The sequence below is a fragment of the Callospermophilus lateralis genome, chromosome 2 (assembly GCF_048772815.1).
Source record: "Callospermophilus lateralis isolate mCalLat2 chromosome 2, mCalLat2.hap1, whole genome shotgun sequence".
In the NCBI taxonomy this organism is placed as follows: domain Eukaryota; kingdom Metazoa; phylum Chordata; class Mammalia; order Rodentia; family Sciuridae; genus Callospermophilus; species Callospermophilus lateralis.
In genome coordinates this window covers 1,959,386-1,978,871 of record NC_135306.1, presented here as the reverse complement: position 1 = coordinate 1,978,871, position 19,486 = coordinate 1,959,386, and the positions used below count along the sequence as shown (strand labels likewise).

Here is a 19,486-nt window from a genome sequence, read left to right as displayed (position 1 = left end):
TCGCGCAGCTCTTCTGCTCCGCAACAGTGAGAGAGCGGGACGCTGGGCTGGCTCCCCCTGCCTGGGCTGCCTGGGAAGTTGGCATGAGAGTCCACTTCACCTCAAGCTATACCGGACTTCCCTCGTGACGCTTCCTGGAAACCAGTGGCTGTCATCAGAGCTGTTGCATCTCGGAAAGGGCTCCGTCTCTCCTCTCTGTCATGGTTACTGTGTTCAGGTGAGGAGGAGCCTAAGCCTGGGGCAAGCCCCAGGCTGCAGGAGCTGCAGGCCCCAGTCAGCCTGTCCCCTAACCCTGCCACCTGCCCCCCAGGCTGAGCACACATGGCCCGGCTTTTCTGTCCTGAGACAGCTACAGAAGTCTGTGGCCCAGGTGACCAGGCAATACCAGGGCATGAGGAGGGCTGGGAGGGTGGCCAGCAACCAGGCCACAGCCTGTGGGACTCCTGCTACCTTTACAGGACCTGGCTCATCAAACCACGGCAGGGCTGGACTCCAAGGCACCTGCAGAGCCCCAAAACACCAGGGGTAGAGCCATCTCTAGAGCTGCTTTGCTGCCCAACTGTGGAGCCACCCGACCTCTCGGGGCCTTTGCTTCCCTTCCACGAGATGCCAGAAGCAGGTAGCAGACATTCCTCCAAAGACCAGTGGCCTGGTGTGGCCTGCAGAGACTCTGAGCCAGCTCGCCACCAAGACCGTGAGTGCTCAGGACCCTGGCCATGTGGGGGACGGGGCTTGAGGAGGTCCCCCCTGCCTGCCGCCCTAGGCCTTTCTCCTCTGGGGCATCAGGGGTGGCCAGGCTCTGTGGCCACATCCCGAGTTCAAGTGCCTGCTTTGCCCCTCTGCTCTGTGGCCTTGAGCCAGGGGCTTGGCCTCTGAAGCTTCCTCCTGCCATGAGGAGTGGGGGCAGCATGCACAGGGTGGGACTAATGCTGAGCATCACTGTCACCCAGGAGTGTCCTCCTTCACCGAGCCTGGGCCCCGCCTCAAGGTCCTGCCAAACATCAGGAGCTCAGGCACTTTGGTGGGTGCTGCTGAGCTGTGGGAGACCCCAGCACCCCAGGCCCCACTGCTACTGACCAACCAGGTTGGTCTGCCCACAGTGCCCCTCCTGCAGCCACGGTGGGAAGGCCTAGACCTGCCCTGACTCCCAATCGGGCACCTGTTAGTGGCCCAGCGGTCAGCACAACCCTGGCTTGCACCCCTCCCTCTCCCCAAAGGAGAAACACACACGCCTTCCTGAGCAGCCGAGCGGAGTCTCACTCATTTCCCCTCCACACACAGCCCCCTTCGTGATAAGGATCACACGGGGGGCTCAGTCCTGTCCAACGCCAGCACCAGGGAGACCCTCCTCACGGCTGAGCGACAGTGTCCCTCTCACACATGCAGGCTGGTGTGATGTCAGTGGGCTGACCCTCTCCTGGTAGGTGGACATCATGGGCAAAGAGCCTTTCAGACCCTGCCATGGACTCTCAGGACCCCTGTCCTCAGTCCCTGGGTCCCATTCATCCCCCAAAGAAGCCAGTGGCCAGCATGTGGGGCTGGAGGGGTCAGAGGCCACTGGGAGCAGTTCTCCCAGGCTCAGGGCCTGGTCACCTTTGTTTGGTTTTATTTCGTTGAGACAGGATCTCCCTGTGCTGCCCAGGCTAGCCTTGAGCTCCTGGATTCAAGTGATCCTCCTACCTCAGCCTCCCTAGTAGCTGGGACTCCAGGCACAAGCTACTGAGCCCAGCTGCGACCTTATTTAAAATCAGGGTAACCAAGTGCTGGGGACATAGCTCAGTTGGTAGAGTGCTTGCCTTGCATGCACAAGGCCCTGGGTTCAGTCCCCAGCACCACGAAAAACAAATGAATGAATGAATGAATGAATATAAACCCAGGATAACCAACCAAGTTAAACTGAGCTCTTAGCAGATAGAGGGTGGGCCCTGACTCCAATGGACAGCATCTTGCAAGGGGTCCAGATGAAGGAGACCAAGTCCCCTGTCCCACCCCAGGAAAAGGGGTGCCTGTTCCAGGACATCCCAGCCTAACATTCTAGGACCCTCAGAAGTGATTCTTGGAAGCAGCCAGGACCCTGGGTCTCCTGAGCAGCAAGGGCAGCTGCCAGCCTCCCACACTCCCAGGAGGGGCCCTGTGCCAGGTTTAGCAGGGCTGGGATAGAGGGGCACCTCTGGCCACCCCAAGGCTTCCCAGGAGAACCTGTGGGGGGTTTCCCACTTTCCCGAGTCTTGAAGGATCTGATGAGTGCCCAGCACTAAACCCCAGGTCATCCTCCCAGGACCTCAGGGGCCCCCAGCTGGTCAGCCGCATGGGTGTGGAAGAGCTGGAGACCAGGGCCTGCCATTGCTCCTCAGGTGTGTGGGAGGAAGGGCCTACTCCTCGTCAACACCACATGCTCAGGCAGGTGAGGCTGCCTGCTGGCCCGGACGACACCCAGCCTGGCTCTGGGGTGCCAGGACCAGACTGGGCTTCCCCACAGTCTAGACTGGTTGGGCCCAAGTATATCACATCCTCTGGCCCTCCCTACAGCCACCTGCCTGGAAGTTGTGGCCACAGTCCACTGCCCAGCCCTGAGTTGCCATGGTGCCCAGGGCTCTACTGTGACCCACACACTACTGGCTTCCAGGCCACTTCAAATGACACAGACTCACATAAACTGGGTCATGACGATCAATACCACCCCTGCCTCTCCCATCTCAAAACTTACAAGATTGGGCCCCATCTCCAGCCCACAACCCCTGGCTCTCCCCAGCCGGGTTCCTAAAAAGTTCCCGCCCGACTACCCACCCTGCACTGCCCACAGTGGCCTGGCAGGGCTTGGCAGAGCGGCCCCATCACCCATGTCTGGCTGCAACACCGTGACTGGCGCCAGCAGCCGTCCAGGCACTAAAGTTTTCTGTCCCCCTCCGTGCTGGGTTGAAAAGTGTCCCTAGAACTTCACATCCACCCAGACTCTCCAAATAGGACCTTACTCAGAAACAGGGTCTTTGCAGATATCATCACTTGAGTATCTTGAGACAAGATCCTCCTGCATCAAGTGTGGCCCCAAATCCGACAACGGGGGTCCTCATGAGCAGGATCTGGCCGGTGTGTAGCTCAGTGATGGATCGGTCTGAGCAGGTGCTGGGTCCAGTCCCAGCACTGAGGGCAAAACGGAAGAGGGATGTGGAAACAGCGCAGGGAGAGGCCTGGGACCACGCAGCAGAGGCTGCCTCAGCCTGGGAGCCCAGGATTGCAGGGGCTCTGCCCTGTGGACATCTAGATGCTGGCCTTCTGGCCTCCAGGATTAGGGGAGTCCCTGGGAGATCAACATTCTGCCCCCAAGGCTCTCAGCTCTTCACCCCAGGCGTTTACAATGCCAGGGCCCTATCACAGGTCATGTGCACACACGCAAACCCCACAGGCCTGCAGTGGGCAGACCCCACTGGGACCCCCCAGCGCAGTCACCACAGTGTGGGAACACAAGCCACAGCAGGAGAGGAACAAGCTTGCAGGACTGTGACGTCCAGTCAAGTTGCAGCAGGGAAAAGCAGGTTGGGACACCCTCATGAGAGGACACAAGGTGCTGTCCCCACAGCCACCTGTGAGTCAGCCCCAGCCAGTGACTCTGCTGACCAGAAAGTCGTCCGAGCTCATGGTGTGCTTGCCCACTGCACAGGTGGAAGGACTGAGGCTCAGGGGCCACAGCAGTAGGCCTTGAAGAGGACCCTGGCTCTGAAGGCACAGCCGCCCAGCGTAGGGCAGCCCTGGACAGGAAAGCAGGATCCATGCCAAGGCTCTGGTCAGCCCCAGCTGCCCCAAGAGCCCTGTGCTCCCCATCTGAGGTATCCCAGGGAGAGAGGGCCTTTCCCTCCCCCCCGCCAGGGGCTGCAGCATCCCAGGCAGGTCCCTGTTGTCCAGGCCCTGGCCACAGCCAGGCGAGTGTACCTGGGGACTATTTGGCTTTTATGGTCACCAGGTGGACACTATTCCTGAGAATCCACAAACAGGTCCTCCTGCTACAGAGGCGGGGCCTTTGGGCCCTGAACTTGTTCTGTGGGACTCGGCTGGCATAGAACAGAGCTTTGGGAGGCAACCTGCTAGTGGGCAGACTGCACGACCCAACAGGACCAGCTGGAAGGGCTGATGTGGGGGACAAGCCCACCAAGAGAGCAGTCCAAGCTCCCACACCAGACCCAAACTACAGCCTGCTCTTTCCTAGTGGGGGCCCCTGAGGCCCCTGGAAGCAGGGATGGTCAATCGGCCAGTGGGATGCACACTGCACCCAGGTCAGGCCAGGTCCCTTCTCCAGGGACTGCCAAGCACTTGGGGCTCAAGGGCCCAGGTCCCGTTACAGTCATGGCCATCATAAGCACAGGGCATGACTGTGGTCCCACCGGGTCACTAAGACAGTGGGCGACGGCCTTGGAGGGTCTTCAGCACACAGGTTCCTGACGAGGCCTGGAGGACACAGGTCCCCTGCTCCCCTGCGGGCCCATCCTACCTGCTACCCCAGCTTCTGGGATCCGTGCCACGGACGGGGGCCCAGGCCTGGGTGCAGAGGGCGGTTGGGGAGGAAGGAGGACACCGGAGGTCTCGGGCCCCTGGGAGCCAGCCTGGGCCCCGCATCCCAAGAGGATTCCCAAGCCGGCGGGCAATTTGCATAATATTCTTTGCAAGTTAATATCAGACTCTGATAATGATCTCGGCATCTAGGAGCTGAGGCGCTGTTACAACACTAAGTAATCATATTTTAAATTATGTTTCCCTTTATAGAAAGGTGTTGCAAAAACACGCAGACGTGAAATCTGTCTGTTGCAGCCCACTGCCAGCCACCTGACCAGCTCCGGCGCCACCCCCTCCCTGTCTGTAGCAGCACAGACCGGGGAGGCAGCCACAGCCCCCTCCCAGCCCCCGCCCGAGCCTGAGGGGCCCCTTGCTCTGCAGGGCCAGTGGCCTCAGAATCCTGAAGTGCAAGGGCCAGGGAAGGAGATAGGGGATACCCTGCTGTTGCCCCCGCCCCCTCCTCGCGCTGGAAACCCCAGTGCCCACCCAGGGCTGACGGCCAGGGTTCCTGTGAGACACGAGGGTCCTGGGAACTCCCAACCCTTCAGGCTCAGCTCCCCTCAGCCAGCACCACAGCACCCCCTGCGGCACGTGCCTCCACCCCGGCCTCCTGGGCCCTCTGGGCTCCCAGGCTGCACAAGCACACCCCAAATACACGTCCCACAGCCAAGGGACCCGGGGGCCTGCCCCTCCCAGCAGGCTCTTCTCCCTGGAGGGGCCATCCCACCACTCAACCTCTATTTTCTTGAAAGCTTTTTTTCCTTTTTTATTAAAAAAAAAAAATCCAATTATAGCACCAATCTCTCAGCAGGGGTCAGTGTGGAATAAGAATAGCCAAAGTTAAATGGACAGGACACAGGCGAGATTAATGCCTGGAGGGCTTCAAAAGTTGTATGATTTCATTAACATTTTAATTGTAATGTATCTTTTTAATCTTCTCTCACCCTAATGGCTTTATATCCAAAAAAAAAAAAAAGGGAAGAAAAAACTGCTGACAACAACAAAAAGTATCAATATACAAAATTTAACAAAGGCGCTCAGCAGAGCGGTGGAAAGGAGATTAGAGGAGCAAGACTGTGTTAACACTGTGATTCCTAAGAGCAGGAGTCCATCGCGCAGAGAGGGCGAGTCTTCCCTTCTTGGCACAGAGCAGCAGGAAGGGAAGGCCAAGGACGAACCCCGGGCAGAGCCCAGCCGGCAGTGAGACTGTGGTCAGAGGGGATCCCAGCAGCACCACGTCCCTCTGCGCAGACCAGAGACAAGAGGGGCCGACCTCCTCCAAAGACCACCAGAGCCTGCCTGGTCTGCAACTCCAGGCAGTGGCCAGGAATGGAGGGGAGGCACTTCCAGGAACAGACACTAGGACGGAAGTCTCCCTCCCCCAAGGTGCGAGGGAGAAGGGGACACCCAAGAGTCACCATAATGAGAGGAACACTAATGCTGTGTGGACCAGAGCTGGGTTGCTGAAGAGCCTCCCTAGCAGGCCCTTAAATTTCTAATGGCTCTGGTCAATGGCCATATTCCTGCCTTCAACTGTCAAAAATAGGGGCTTTCACAGTGTGCTTGGCACTGACTACAGAGGGCCCAGATTTTTATTTTCAGTCAACAAACACTCCTTGAGGCCTGACTAATGAAGCAAATGCTTTGCCCCAGACCCAGCTGCCTTCAGATGGCCACCCCTCCCCAGGAAGCCACCCCCACCCCAGGACCAGGCTGCCAGGCCTGGAGAACGCCCTGCAGGAACGCCGCTCACCCCAGTGACTATATATGGGCACTTTCAGGCCCCTTTGTTCCCCGCCCAGGCCCTGCCTGCTTCCCAGGCACAGAGGCAGGCACTGGGCGGGCCTGGAGCTGGCAGCCCATCCATGGCCATGTGCCCTCCTGGATGCCAGGGCCCAGCGCAGAGGGGGAGGGTAAAGATTCCTTTAGAGAGACCCGAGCCAGCCTGTTCCCCTGGGATCTGAAAACCAGGCCTGGAGAAAGTGCCTGGGATCCTCCCAGGGGACTGGCCCAGCCTCCCCTTAAAGGGCCAGGAGCAGTTCAGTGGGCAGGACTATGCTCTGCCAGCAGCCGCAAGGCAGGGGGGCCTACATGGGCAAGGAGGCAAGGGCCTACAACCCACTGTGGACGCTCCTTAGTACCAGGGTGGGGCCCAGGGAGGGTAGATCATTCACCAAGGTCACACAGCCTGGGTGACCTGACCCCCGGGGCCCATGCTCTGGGCACACAGACTCCTGGGTGGGCAGAGCCTGAGGTCAGGGTCCCGATCCCTCCCCTGCTCACACCAGGGCCCTAATGCCCGGCTCCCAGATGGCAGACACCCGTGTCCACTCACTGGCCTGTGGGAGCCCTGCCCAGGGTGCTGCGTCCAGACCTCCACTCTAACTACAAAGGCCGAAAGGCCGCAGCTGGGCTGCTGCTCTGGCCCCAGCAAATGAGCGACTTGCAGGTGACACTGGGAGCCCCCGGCCAGCTGGGAGGCATATTTTGCAAATGACCTCATCTAGAGCCAGGCCTGGTGAGAGTGAGAATTTGCTAAAAAAAAAAAAAAAAAAACAGAGGTCCTCAGGATCCCTGCCCATGCAGGGCAGGGGACCATGGCCCAGGCCAGTTCATCTCATGCCCCAGCCAGGAGGACATGATCGTCCAGTCACTCAAAACCAGGGCTGGCTGCAGGCACTCACCAAGGACAGCTCAGAGCCCACTGGACAGGCCAAGGTCTGAGGGAACAGCGGGGGGCACGTCTCTGAGTTGGGGGTGGGGTAGAGACTTGTGGGCCCAGCTCCCCTTCCACCTGGAGGTTCCTGATGGTCACACTGCTCACACCCCAGGGAGGAACAGGCGCGGGGTCCGGCTTCTTCAGAAAAACTGGGCAAAAGAGGAATGAAGTATGGCGACAGGGACCCCGGGGGAACACAGCACCTGGCCAGGGGAGGTCTCAGGCAGGGAGACGCCCCAGCGCCAGCCCCACGGAGGCTACCCCTTCCTCGGCCATCACGCCCCGGCCCCACAGACTCACAAACTCAAACCAGGGGCTGGCTGCAGGCACTCACCAGGGATAGCCCAGAGCCTACCATGCAGACAGGAGCTGGTAGCAACGTCCCCTGCCCTGGAGAGACTGCCCCCCCAATGGCATCACCAACAGAGCAGGCCTGGAAGTCCACCCCAGGTTCCCTCAGCCCAGGCCACACCTTGGGGAGAAGGGGCACGAGAGCTAGTGTCCAACAGAAGGTGGTCCATCTCAACCAGACATCCCAGCCAGGCGAGGCCAGCTGGGCCACAGACACTGGCACCAAGGTGAGGGTGGGCAGAGAGGGTGGCACACTGAGGGAGCTCCACAGTGAAGTTCCAAGAGTGTTCTTTACACTGGGGTCCGCAAGAGATGAGGGCTGCAGTCTGCACCTGGCTCAGGGTCCAAGGACCCAGCAGACATTCAGCACCCTACTTGGGGCAGCTTTGGCCATTCATTCTGCCCCACAGACCTCTTAGCCACTACATGGAGAATGGCCAGGAAGGCACCAGACTTGGAAAGCAGAGCCCAGGAGAGAGGGGCTGAGATGCAGGGGGCAGGCTGGGGCTGGTGGGGACTCCGTGCCCTGTGCATTCTGGGAAGAATGAGGTGGAGGCACAGACCTAAAGTAGAGCCTAGTGGATCCCCAAGTCACACCCTGTCAAGGACAACACTGCAGTTCTTAAGTTCTCTCCCATGAGCACTGAACCCCTTGGCCAGGACCACAGCAGGCCCCGGAGAACACACCTTCTCTGCTTACAATCCTGACCAGGAACGCAGGACCCCAGAGGCCAGGCCCAGCTCAGCGCTTGAAATCACTGTTACGGGAATCACGTGGGCTCATGGGCTGGTTGGAAAATACATTTGGCAAACTTTGTCAAAAGTCAGCCACTAGTCCCCTTCCCAGGATAGCCACTCTGAGTATCCTGCACATCCCTCCAGCAGTCCCTCATACAGAATTGGGTGTCCCTGCAGCCAAGGTATAGCCCGGTGGTCCCACTGTGATGGCACAAACATTTTCTCTTTGAATGCTCTTCCCAATGCTCTAAGTGGCTGTGAGTTCACAGAACCAGTGTGGCGCCCACACGTGCCACAGCGGACAGTCTTTGCAGAGCCCATATCCAGCACGAGCCTGCCCTGGGTGTGACCACTGAGAAAAGATCCCTAGCCACCAAGAGGTGACAAGTGATATCTTGTTCCACTTTCTGTGCTAATTCCAACCAGCTGGTTGAAAGGCCAGGGGGGCCAGCTGCTTTGGGTCTCACCACTTCTATTTCCCTTCACTTGGGCTCCAGCCGAGGTGCCACCCAACAGTGGAATGACCTGCAGAGATGCCAGAGGGCCTCCTGGAAGGAATGGGCAGTGAAGGGAATCCAGGCAGACAAGAGGGGTGACTCTGTAGCCTCAGGAAGATGACTGTTAGAAGGTGAGCGCTGACCGCCTGGCCCGAGCCGCCCAGGCCTTGTGTCCTTATCTGTACAGTGTGCATTGCAGCCCCCCACCCTGGGATGTCCAGGGGATTACAGAACATGCAGAGAGTACAGCACCCAGCAGGAGGGCCTACTGTCATCACCTGGCCAAAGAAGAACAGGAGAGAACAGGGTGGGAGGACCCTGTGAGGAAGGGAGGAGGGGGCAGAAAGGGGGACCAGAGAGATACTGGCAGACAGGTCAGGAGGCAGGGGACTCAGGGCTGCACAGGGGCTCCTGGGACACGGATGTGCACACAGGGGATCAGAAAGCCTTCCCTGGACAGCAAGCCCAGGGAAGGCAGGAGAGAGGTGGCCTCAGGCCTACCCGAGCCCAGGGCCACCTGAACAGGCTTATCCAAAACACTCTTAGGGCTGTAATGCCACTAGAAAGAGGGCCAGCCACCACGTGCAAAACATCTCTAATCCCAAGGCCCCAAGAGGGGCAGGAGGAGGACGGGACAGTGCCATGGCCTGTGAGGCCAGCTCCCCGGAACAGGACCTCAGAGCCCAAGGACCTGTAGGTCTAAGTGGCACCAGAACCCGAGTTCGAGCTACCAACAGCCCAAGACCAACGGCTCATAGCCTGGAGAGGGCTGGGAGGTGACCTCTGGCCTGCCGATCCCCAGGCCTTCGGCACAGGAGAAGCAGAACACCAAGCAGGCACCCTTAGGAGTGGTGTCACCTGAGTTCCTGGAGAAGGGCGTGAGTCCCAGACCTCAACTCTGCAGACACAGAAACGGTGACGGCGGGAGTCCCCTCCCACTGCAGCCCCAGGTGGAGTCCGCACCCCAGGGAAACAGCGAAGAGGGGTGCACCTGGGCCGGGAGTGGGGCGCGCACCCGGCCGCCTCGCGGGGCTGGGGAGGGGTGTGTCCCCTCCGCCCTGGCCCCGGGCCAATCACGCCCCGGGCTTCCCCGCGGCCGAGGGCCGGGCTCGAGCAGTTCGGTCCGGGACAGGCCAAGGGTCTCCGGCGGCCAGAGGAACCCTGCGGGAGGGGAAGACGCCCGGGCGCCCGGGGCTGGGGTCTCCCGGGAACGCGCAGCCCGGAGTTCCGGCCGCGGCCCGGCGCGGGGTCCGGCTTCTCCGTTAGGGGCCCGCACCCGGCTCCTGCGCGGACGCCGCGGGCCGCGCCGAACTCGGCCGCACCCCGCGGCGACGGCGGGCGGGCACTGCGGCAGGGCGGCCGTGCGCGCCAAGTTGGGCGCCCGCGCCCCGGAGTTTGCGGGAAGTGCGGGCGGGGCGGCGGGACGACCCCGCCCGCGGCGCGCGCCAAGTTGGCCGTACCTGCGGGCACCCGGCCCGGTCCGGCCTGGGCAGCTGCGGCGCGCCGCCCGCGGCAGGAAGTGCTCCGGCGTCCCCGCGCTCCGGCGCCCGTGGACTTTCTCCGACCTCGCCCAGCACCGGCGGCCGCACCGCGGCGGGGGCGGGGCAGCGCGGGGGAGGCGCCCGCGGGCCGTTTAAAGGGACAGCGCGCCGGCCGGCCGCGCGCGCGCACTCGCCGCCAGGTGGGCGCCCGGGGGAGCCGGGGGTCCCAGCAGGCGCGGGGGGATCCCGAGCGGGAGAGTCCGGCGCCGGCCTTCCGGAGTGTCAGGCGTCCGACCCTGCGCCGGGCGCCGGGCGGGGGGGCGGACGCGATAGCGTCCAGCCGGGGCGCGGAGGGCCGGGCTCGGCGGCCGGTTAGGACGGGAACCTGGGGCACGCCTCCCCGGCCCGCCGGTCTGGAGCGTCCCCACCCCGCGGCGGCTGCGTTTGCTCTGGCCTCGGGTTGCGGGCGAGAAGATCCCCCGGCCGCCTGTGGAAGGCGTGGTGCGCGAGCAACCTTGGGCGACCGCCACGGGGCGCCCGCTGGCGCCTCCTTCCCAGTGGCCGCGGAACTGCTGGCTGCGTGGACGCGGCCCAGGGTGCATTCAGGCCCAGTGTGATCCAGGCGTGTTAACAGACACGGTCCCATTTCCTTCGTTGGCCAGGGCCATCCTCTTGTGGACAGAGATCCAGTTTTAAAAGTGCACAGAAACAAAACTGGGTGCACACTCCTGAAGGACCTGGAAAGCCTTCGCAGTTGCTCCTCCCAACATGGAGCCTGAGGTCAGGGCAGGCTGCAGTGGTCCTCAGAGGCCAGAGCCATCCTGATCCAGCACCCACACAGGGGTACTTAGAGGAGAAAAGGGGTGGCACCATGACAAAGGTCGTGAGAAAGGTCACTGGGAAGGGGGGCCAAGTGAAGAACAAGCTGCTTCACCAACCTCCCAGAGCAGATTATGGGCAGAACCTGGGGCTAGAGCCTTCCTGGCACAGCTGGCCAAGGTCATTCCTAGGACAAAGGAGCAGAAGCTTGGCCTGTATCCCTGACCCCAGCTTCAAGTTGCACCTCCAGAACACAGCGTTCCCCCAGAACCTCAGAACTCGGGTGTGAAGTGGGCCCCAGGTCCAACCCCAGCCCAGCCACTGCCAACCACTTCCAAACCTGCAGGCAGCCCATGTGGCCAGGGAAGGGGCAGCCTACACGAGGGAGATGCTTGGTGCATGGTTATAGGTCCCAAGGTCCTCCAGTGGCCAGGGCTGGGTCACTGTGTAGACAGGCAGGATGCACGGAGGGTCCAGATGGTGGCACTGCACACACTCCTGGTGGGGAGCTGGCTCACTTACCTATCTGCCCATTTGTCTTCATAACTTTTATTTTCAAAACACTAAAGACATTTTTTTCTTTTTTATGCTGTTGGGGACCAAACTCACACATGCTAAGCAAGTGCTTCACCACTGAACTACACTCCAGCCCAAAAAGCTATTTTGTAATGAAGGACATTTGGAAAACAAGAAAAAGTTTTTAAAAAGTCATCAGCTGTCCAGAAAGCTATTTCCCCGGTATGTCTGAGCTCTGTGCCATTTCTGGGTGCGTGTGTGTATGTGCCAGTCTATACTTGCACATTTTAAATGCAGACAGGAGAACTCACTGAGTATCAGGCCTGCGCTACGTGTTCTGAGCATGTGCGTGTTGCCTAATGTAATCTCCACAATGATCCTGAGGCTGGCTCTCTTTATTCCTGTTTTACAGATGAGAAGGATTTGGTTGAGGGTAGAATTTCAGCTTGGGTTGGGGCTCTGCAGAATGAGACCTACCCAATGTGAAAGTTTCACTTTCCCGCGTGGCCCCACGGCACCTTCTCTCCTTCTCTGTATTTGCTCCTTACAGGTCATGACCTCTGTAAAGGGCAGGGGTGCAGCTCAGTGGTAGAATTTGCCTGGCATACCTGGTTTCCCTCCCCAGCACTGCAGAAAGAATCATGCACACAAAACATGCCCACTGTGAAGGGAAGGTCCGCTGCTGGCTGACCCCTGGGCCCAGCAGCTGCAGTCCTACCTCCAGGAATGTGACCGCACCATTGCCTCTCTGAGATGGGTGCCAGCCTAGGATCTGGCCCTCAGTTTCCAAGGCCTGCAGCCTGATTTTCCCCTTTCTATCCAGAGAGCGCCAGGCTGGGAGGAAGGGGAAGCCACAGGAGAGTCTGAACAAACCAGTGAAGCAGAGGTGGGCCCAGGGGCCCCCAGACAGCCACATGCCTAAGCACTGCCTCCTGTTTTCCTGAGCTCCAAATAGCTGGGGGCTCACATCCTGAGCACTGTGGTCCTGGGGAACCTACGTGCAGGCTTGGGAGCGGGCGGTGCATGTTCCACAGGAACCGGGATGCAGACGTGAGGGCCTGTGCTCCGTGCCCAGGTGAGGCCTGCTTTCCTCCATCCAAGCTCACACAGGGTGACTGTGAATTGCCCAGTGGAGACCCGGGTCTTCCCAGAGCTGCTCTTCTCCCCTCCACTCAGCCAACAGCAGCTCCACCCTCTGGCAGTTCTGGCTTCTCACCGCCTTCCTCACACCCAGATCCCTCTGCCCCAATCCTGATACCTCTCACCATCCCACCAACATCCTCCTGGTCCAACACCTCATTCCCCAGGAGGGTGCAGTAGCCGCCTACCTGGACTCCCAGCTCCCTCAAGGCCCTGCTCCAGTCTGTCACTATGGCCAATGCAGAGACTAAGGCCACAGCTCCCCACCTCCTAGGACTCAGGATACAAGCCTTTGAATGACTAGGCCTGGCTCCCCACCTCACAGTGCACCCCTACTCCATCCCTGCCTTGTGCCAGCTCCCTCCAAAGCTCTAGAAGCATTGACTTCTGCAGGGACCCTCCAAGTGCTGACGTCCTTCTGCCCTAGGGCCCTTGCACTTACTGTGCCCATGGCCTGTACCTTCTTCCCCAGTGTCTTTGAGACTGACCTGTCACTTTCTTTGGGTCTCTGCCCAAAGGCCCCTGGCTCATAAGCTTCCAAACTCTCCTATATGAAAGGACCAGAAGGGCTAGGGCGCCCCCTCACCCTGAGCCCCTGCAGGGTCAGGCTCCCCATTTGTCCCCTGTCTTCTCTCTGGGGCTCATTGGAGGGCCTGGCCATGCCCAGGGTGGGAGCCTGACTCTGTCCATTTCCACCCTGCTGTCAGAGGCAGCTAAGGATGCTGGTCCCTGGCTGGTCAGAAGCTCACTGCCTCCTCCCACCTGCCTGAGTCCTGGCAGTGGTCCTCAGGTGCTGGTCGACAAGCCAAGCCCTTCCCAGGTTATGACCCCTCTGGCCTGGGGAGGACTGGGCTTCCCCACGGGCCCAGCACAGGTTGCCCAAGGCCAGGTCCCCCCTGCAGGGGGACAGCCAGAGGTCTCCTGTCCCCTCTCCTGCTGTGATCCCCCTCAACACAGAAGGGAGAGGCAGGGACCTTTGGTGAAATGGGAAGCGTTTGTACCCTCTTGGCAGGAAGCCTCGGGGCCTCTGGAGAGCAGGGACAAACGAAACCACCTCACTTGGGGGCCCATGCCTCCGGAAGTCACCCCAACTGTGCTTCCATGGCCCCCACCTTCAAGGAGGAGCTCATGGTGGCTGGTGGACAAGTACTCCCAGCAAAGACTTCCACCCAAGCAGGTGGGTCTGTCCGGAAGCTAGTGTCCTGCCTCGGGCTTCCGTACAGGGGACCGGCCCAGGGCGGTGAGACAAGGGCTCTCCCCTCAGGCCCCACTCTGCAGCCCACCCTGGTAGGGATGCCCCCTCTCTCAGAAGGTTGCCTAGTACCCCAGGGTGGTGCACAGAACCCCAGAGAGGAGCATGGGCCTGCGGCCCACAGAGCAGGGGGCAAGGGCTGCACATCAAGAATGGCCAGGGGACCCAAGCCACCCTCAGCCAAAGCCCAGCCCTGGAGCCAAGCTTGTTTTTGTTCTGGGCCCAGTCCCGATGCCCAGCTTTGCAAGACCAAAGCAGCCTGGTCAGCTCAGAGTGTTGTGGACACGTCCAGCCACCTGCAGGACAATAGGGGGTGGCTGTGACTCGGAGGCCCCACCTCTCCTGCAGAGGCTCCACACACTAGCTGTCCCCTGCCCCCCATCTCTAGCCCCAGGGCAGGCTATCCCTGTGGGTGGGATCCCTGGGTGGGGCACAGCCACCCCTCCAGTCCTCCAAGTGTCTTCCATCCTGTGTGGGGTCACTTTGGGCCAAAGGGCATGTCCTTGGGCTGGAATATTGAGGTCTTCGGTGACTCTTTTTTGGGGGGGTCACTGCTGTGATTACTGCTAGCTTGGTGCAGCCCTTGCCCTCCCTGCCTGACACCTGTCACCCCTGCAAGACCTGGGTCCATGCCAGGCACTACCCTTGCTGGGAAGGAGGTGGACTGGCTGGGACAGCCGGGAGGGACAGGCTGAGACAGCCAGGAGGGACAGAGTGCCCCCTGCAGTGAAGCTGCCACAGACTCCTGGGGCTCAAGCCTGCCCCCCCCAGGCAGTCCAGGCCCCCACATGAGAGGGGCTCTTAGACTTCCAGGCCTCTAAGGCAAGAGTCTGGTTGTCCTGCAGACACAGGTGACAGGGACAGAAGTGTTGTTTCGTTGGCCGAGGTTCAGGGTGGGCAGCGGGGACAGTGGGAAACTCACCCACCCCCACGGCACACAGGCGCCTCGCTGTGGCCAGCACAGAGGCTTTTGCCCGTGACCCCCACATTTGAGAGGACTTTCTGGGGACCAAGAAGGACTGCTCTGTTGAGGAGAAAGGAAAGTCCTGAAGCCCCACCCCGGGCCTCTCCAGGGGCCAGCAGGGTTGAGGGTGTCTGGAGGAACCCAAAGGTGGAGTCAGGGAGGCTGAGAGAGAAGGAGCTGGGAGCTCAGGCCACCGTCTGGGCAGCGGGGCTGTGGTGCCAAGCCAGGGCCTCTGACAGGCAGGCCAGGCAGGGCCACCTCAGCTCTCCGGGGACAGAGGACCCAATCATGCTGCTTGAGTTTCCAGTGTCCAGGGCATCCAGACAGGTGGGCTGGGGGTCAACTGCATAGGGCAGGGTTGGACAAAGTCACCAGAAGCCCCCATGTCACCTCTGGCCACCACTGCACAAAATCCAGCTGTGGTTGGTTCCTGGGCTTGTCTTGACCTCTTGCCATCTGGCCATTCAGCCGACACCTTTCCTCCTCAGACACGTCTCCTGGTGCCTTCTGGGTTTCTCCTCCCTGCCCCTCCCTTGTCCCCCCAGTCCTCGGGCTCCTGGTGCACAGAGCAGGCGCCCACTGGAATCATAGGTCTCCTGGCCCTCCAGCCCACTGGATCAGGACCTGCATTTAACAGGACCTCCAGGTGACGTGAGCCCAGCCATGCTGGCATCTGTGGGAGGGATTCCAGGCCCAGGCTGGCCTCCCCCACAAGCTGCAGGACAGGGGCTCCACCCTGGCCAGTGACCATGGGCCCTGGAATCCAGGGTTGGAAGGGAGAGTGCCTGAATGATGTCAGACTGCCCAAGGGGGTTCTGGGGAGGAACGGGTCTGCACCAGGCAGCCGCTCACTGGGGCTTCTGCCCTACGGTACGAGAGCAGGTCCCTGGGAGCCCCATGGATCCAGCTCAGGGTGCATCCCAAGGAAACGAGGCTCTTGGTTGGAAGTCACTATGGGGCTGAAACCCACTCGTAGGCTGTTCTGAGGGTAGGCAAGGGATGACCGCAGACAAGCGTGCACAGGCTGCAGGAGCACCTGCAGGACAGGAGGGACCAGGGTGTGTGGGCACAGCCAGCTACAGGTGAGGCTGGCACTGTGCAGCCCTCTGCAGAGCCCTTGCCTCCAGGTGTCCTCCGGTTGGGCCACGCTAGCCTGTTCACCCTGGCATACCCCAGCCTGCCAGCGCTGCCCTCCACACCCTCAGGACTCAGTGGTGGCCAGGAGGGGTGCACTTTGCAACCATCAACTGGCCTTATGACCTGGTCTGTGGGCTCCGGAAATGAGGCAGGAAGAGCTGATGAGGAACCAGAGAATGCTTCAGGGGAGGCCAGGCCTCCAGCACAGGTGCCTCCCAGAGCTACCGGAGCCCCTGTGAAGGAGCCGGTGCCCTTTGGAAAAGCTGGGTTGGGGAACAGGGGGCATCATAAGGGACACTGGCTTGGATACCACAGGCAGTGTAGGGTCAGGCAGCCACCACTGCCGAGCCTGCCTGGGTGCTGGCGGGGGCCACAGTCCTGGAGCTCCAGCAGCTACAGGTATATGTGTGACCTGTGTCCGCAGGACTAGGAACATGGTCTCAGAGAAGCAGGGGCTGGCACTTCAGGCTCCAGGGCTGCCCAGTTGTAAGGTCCATCCCACCCACAGCTCAGGATAAGGCAGAAGGGAGGCCCTCCCAGATGGAGGACCAGGCCGCCTCCACCACCCACCAGGAAGCTGTGGCCCCGCTGCTTAGACACATCCAGGGGCATCTAGGCTCTGGGAGGCCTTGGAGGGGCCAGAGCTGGGTGGGCTCCTCCCCCCACTTGCTGGCCTCTGCCCTGAGCCTCCTACACAGATGCCCACAGTGCCCTGCAGTGCTGGACTCGTGGTGCCTGGGGCACATGTGGGTTCCCGTGGTCCTCAGGAGGAGGCTGGCTCTGCAGACCCCGAGGACATCTGTGGCTCACCAGGCAAGTCTGGGTCCCTTTCCCAGAAGGAAGCTGGGTGAGTATTTTGGTTTCTTGTTGGCGGCTGCAGAGCCCACGACTCCCTCCGCTCAGGAATTAGGGCAGGACCATTTTGGTTTCTGTATGCCTCCCCCCGGTTTAAATTGGATGCTCGAATCTTCCTCTTTTGTCCTAAATTTCCCTCTACCATTTAGTGCAGCTGTTAAGCAGCTGCTGCCTCAGTGCGAAGGTTGAGGGTCGAGCAGGCTGCAGTGACTCACCTCCTCCCAGGAGGGATGGCAGAGTCTTGGCCAAGTCCTTTCTGGGTAAGTGTAGCAGCTCAAGGGACAGCCAATGTCCTTTGCAGGACACAGGAGAGAGCTGGACACACTTCCCAGAAAGGTATCCAGGCTGGGGCAACAGCTAGAAATTCCTGGGTAAGACAAGTGGAAGGACTTCCAGGGCCAATAGTGGGGCTACCTTTCCAGGATGGGCAGCTACAACACAGAAAAAGGCGAGCACCATTCCTTCCTCTGAAGCATGGCATCCTGCCTGAGAAACCAGCTTATGGAGTGTGGGAGACCAACCTTGCACCTGACTGGGTCACACTCCCAGGCTGGGTGCTGAGGCGCTCAGTCACAGAAATGTGGCAGAGCTTTTCCCACCCTTCTTGGGTTCGAGGGTCCGTGTCTCCTGCATGGGTGTGTCTTGCTACAGCCCCATGGGTGGAGCTATGCTCACCTGTTCCTTTGTACTATAACCCCTTGCCTTGTTTAGGATAGACTCTTCCATGGAAGTGCCTTGTGTGTGTCCCCTTCTCTTACTGTGCCCTTGGGTGTGGCCTACCCAGGTGTCAGTCAACCTGCTGACAGTGGACATCCTGAAGCTAGACTCAGCCCCCTGATCCCTTGCCTCATTTGAATAGCTTCTCCTCAATAAAAAGCACGTGCTCTCACTCTCTCTCTCCTGCGGACCCTTAAGGTCAGAGGAGCCGTCACAGCGACCCCAAAGAAAAAGGTATTTGTGTCTCTTGTGTGGTTATCTCATGCAGCCCAGTCAGCCCAGTTTACCTGGAGTGACCCCTGAGCCTTTTAGTCATGAGAACAGAAATCCAGCAATGGAGGTCTTGGTGACCCTCCACATGGTCATTCAGAAAGTGGGTGTTGAAGGCCCATGTACCAGGCTTCAAGGACACAAGGGACCATTGTGTGTCTTCACTCATTCATTCACCAATAGTCTTTCAGAGGGTTGGTGTGTCAAAAGACTGGCATCTTCTTGCACGCTGACCCTCAGGACACTAACCCAGGGACACGTCTCTGAGGACAAGACCCAGGAGTGGGTGTGCGCTACTGAGGGTCATCAGCCCCAGGAAGGCCTGCAGCCCCGGCCTCCACCTTCCCTGGGGAAGTGTTAGTGGAAGGAGGGGAAGGGACAGCCCACAGTGCAACTGTGACCCTGCCCAGCCCCTGGCAGGATGGCGCCCTACCCTGGTCAGCCTGGCCTGGGCCCTGCCCACAGCTTCCTCCTGCAGCTCTGCCAGCCTCCCTGCTGCAGCTGTGGTCCAGCCTCCCAGTCCTTGCCCTGGCCTCCTGGGGTTAGCTGGTCCTGGAGGCTGCACCTCCTGCTAATCGGCTCCAAGACAGCGGCCCAGTGCGAGAACAGCCCCGGGAGGCACTTGCCTGAGCTCTGTAGGGCAGACCTGTGTTGTGTAGGAGCTCAGGAATAAGGCTGCTAGTGTCACCTAGGGCTTCTCGAGCCCCTGGTGCTTTTGGAGAACACCCAGAGGGAGCACAGGACAGAGGGAGGCACGGCGGGTAATACGGTAACACACACGCGGGCATGACGGGCACACCTGGCTACGGCAGGAGGGGTGAGGGTCACAGAGGCTGCAGCCCCCCTAAAGGGCCCCGCGGGCAGTGGCAAAGGCAGGAACTGCCTCCGGGCTGCGTCCAGAGGGATAATGGTGTTCATTAGGACGCCTGTGCATTACGGGAGCTGGGCAAACAGACGGGGTTATCGCATCACGATTTGAAAAACACACAAATAATTCATGTACCTATGATGTCATGGTGCTGCTGTAAATAATGAGTCCACACTAATACCTGGGTTTCATTATCAAAGGGCTCCGCACCCTGGCAGGCAGGCGGGGGCAGAGTCCCTCGGTCCTGAAAAGCACAGCCAAGCCCACAGCCCGCTGAACGTGCCTCCCCTCATCCACAGCAGGGAGCCAGGGCAGCAGCCCAGCGGGCAGCAGCGCCCACGCCTGCACTTGAGGCAGGACAGGCACTGGCCGTGCCCACAGGAAAGAGCCAGAAACCCACGTGCTCTGTCGTATGAATCTGCTCAGGAGAGCACTTAGCTGCCAGAGTAGCTGGCGGGGGTGAGCAGGGGAAGTGCAGGGACCCCAGACCAACCCAAGGCTACCTGGGGGCTCCCGGGAAGACCGGAGTCCTCCTGGCGCAACAGGCTGTATCTGCCCAGGGCCAACTCCCACCTCTTCACCTGGGCTTCATGAGCTAGTCCTTGGCTCTGGACCCC

At 60.4% G+C, this 19,486-nt stretch overlaps 1 protein-coding gene across 1 annotated transcript in view; it reads right to left on the bottom strand.

The window, feature by feature from the left end:
• Window positions 1-10,418, bottom strand: part of Nacc2 (NACC family member 2) — a 62,436-nt gene extending 52,018 nt beyond the window's left edge. Inside the window, exon 1 of the mRNA XM_076845105.2 lies at window positions 10,311-10,418. The gene's annotated coding sequence lies outside the window, so the exon portion shown is untranslated. The remainder of the gene's footprint in view (window positions 1-10,310) is intronic.
• Window positions 10,419-19,486: the final 9,068 nt, after the last annotated feature.